Genomic DNA, 2085 nt, shown 5'->3' on the forward strand with positions numbered 1-2085 from the left:
GGAACGACAATTAAAGCGTTGTGCACGGCGCCTGTACCTGTCACCAAAAGTGCTCGACTAGATTTGCCCACGAAATAAGATAAGAACTTTTTTTTTACAGTACATTTCACATGGGACCTGTCCATTAGTTATCATGTTAAGACTTTTTCATCAGGCCCTGTTTACAAAGTGCATGACCATTGTGTCATTTCGAAAGAACGTAGCCTACTTGGGCTTCTCTTCGCTGACCAGCGCACCAAGGGCGCAGAAAGTGGAGGGCAAAGCACACTTGTCATATCAGTAGAATCTCAGGGGAAATTCCAAATTGGTCTAGTCTGAAGAAGTGTCCATTTTTAGAAGACTGTATTAGGCTACTTTGAACCCATGCGTAAAACTGGGCAGCCTTGCCATCTATATGGGGCGGCAGGGTAGCCTAGTGGTTAGAGCGTTGGACTAGTTCAAATCCCCGAGCTGACTAGGTACAAATCTGTCGTTCTGCCCCTGAACAGGCAGTTAACCCACTGTTCCTAGGCCGTCATTGAAAATAAGAATTTGTTCTTAACTGACTTGCCTAGTTAAATAAAGGTAAAATAAAATAAATATAAATATACAGACTAAACGGAACATGTTCCCAGTCCTGAAGTTATTTCTGGGAATAGAAAGCAGCAGTCTGACATTCATCTCAACTCTTCATCCCAAAATGTCTTATCTGCGGTCTGTGTCTACAGCGCGCCCTCTGGAAGAAGCTGAGCTTGTGTTGGCACCATTGTGGTCCACCACTAGAACCAGAAAGAGGGAGTGGAGGATGCTGCCACTTAGTGCGGCATGCCAGTGCGTATCATAGGTTATTTTAATGTTTTGGTCAGTAAACGCCTCCGTGGCCAATGTTGCTTTCTCTAGAAATGAATTCCAAATCGCTAAATATCCATTTTCAGAAATGTTGGTATTTGTATTTCACATATGCCTCACTCTCAGAACTCTCAGAAATAAGTAGACTAACAGGTTTTTACAATCAATTAACTACATTTTAAATAAATACATGTGCAAATGATACCTTTTGATATCAATATTTAAAAAACATTTCTCAATCAAGTAATTTGAAATCTGTATGTAAAACATTTAGATTTGATCTTTTATACATTTAGCAGATGGCCTAATTCAGAGAAACTTACATTAAGTGCATTCATGTTAAGATACTGTCGCTCAGTAAAACAACCACATATCACAGTCAAACATACAGGACAGGAACATTCTATTCCAGCTAAACAATGGACATGTAGCGTTTTGCAACAAAACACAATTTTATACACAGTCTATGAATAAAAAATATGACTATTTTACACACACATGAAGGGAAGCAATAATAATTTATGTTGAAAAAACACACTACCGTTCAAAAGATTGGGGTCACTTAGAAATGTCCTAATTTTCGATGATAACATACATGAAATGAGATGCAAAATGAATAGGAAATATAGTCGAGATGTTTTTAACTGAAATAATAATTGGCTCCTTCAAACTTTGGTTTCGTCAAAGAATCCTCCATTTGCAGCAATTACAGCCTTGCAGACCTTTGCCATACTTGTTGTCAATTTGTTGAGGTAATCTGAAGACATTTTACCCCATGCTTCCTGAAGCACCTCCCACAGGTTGGATTGGCTTGATGGGCACTTCTTACTTACCATATGGTCAAGCTGCTCCCACAACAGCTTGATAGAGTTGAGATCAGGTGACTGTGCTGGCCACTCCGTTATAAACAGAATACCAGCTGACTGCTTCTTCTCTAAATAGTTCTTGCATACTGTAGTTTGGAGCTGTGCTTTGGGTCATTGTCCTGTTGTAGGAGGAAATTGGCTCCAATTAAGCGCCATCCACAGGGTATGGCATGGCGTTGCAAAATGGAGTGATAGCCTTCCTTCTTCAAGATCCCCTTTACCCTGTACAAATCTCCCACTTTACCACCACCAAAGCACCCCCAGACCTTCACATTGCCTCCACCATGCTTGACAGAACTAGAAGCACAAGCATTTCGCTACACTCGCATTAACATCTGCTAACCATGTGTATGTGACAAATAAAAATTTGATTTGATTTTGATTTGACAGA

This window comes from Oncorhynchus tshawytscha, linkage group LG02 (assembly GCF_018296145.1).
Source record: "Oncorhynchus tshawytscha isolate Ot180627B linkage group LG02, Otsh_v2.0, whole genome shotgun sequence".
Lineage (NCBI taxonomy): Eukaryota > Metazoa > Chordata > Actinopteri > Salmoniformes > Salmonidae > Oncorhynchus > Oncorhynchus tshawytscha.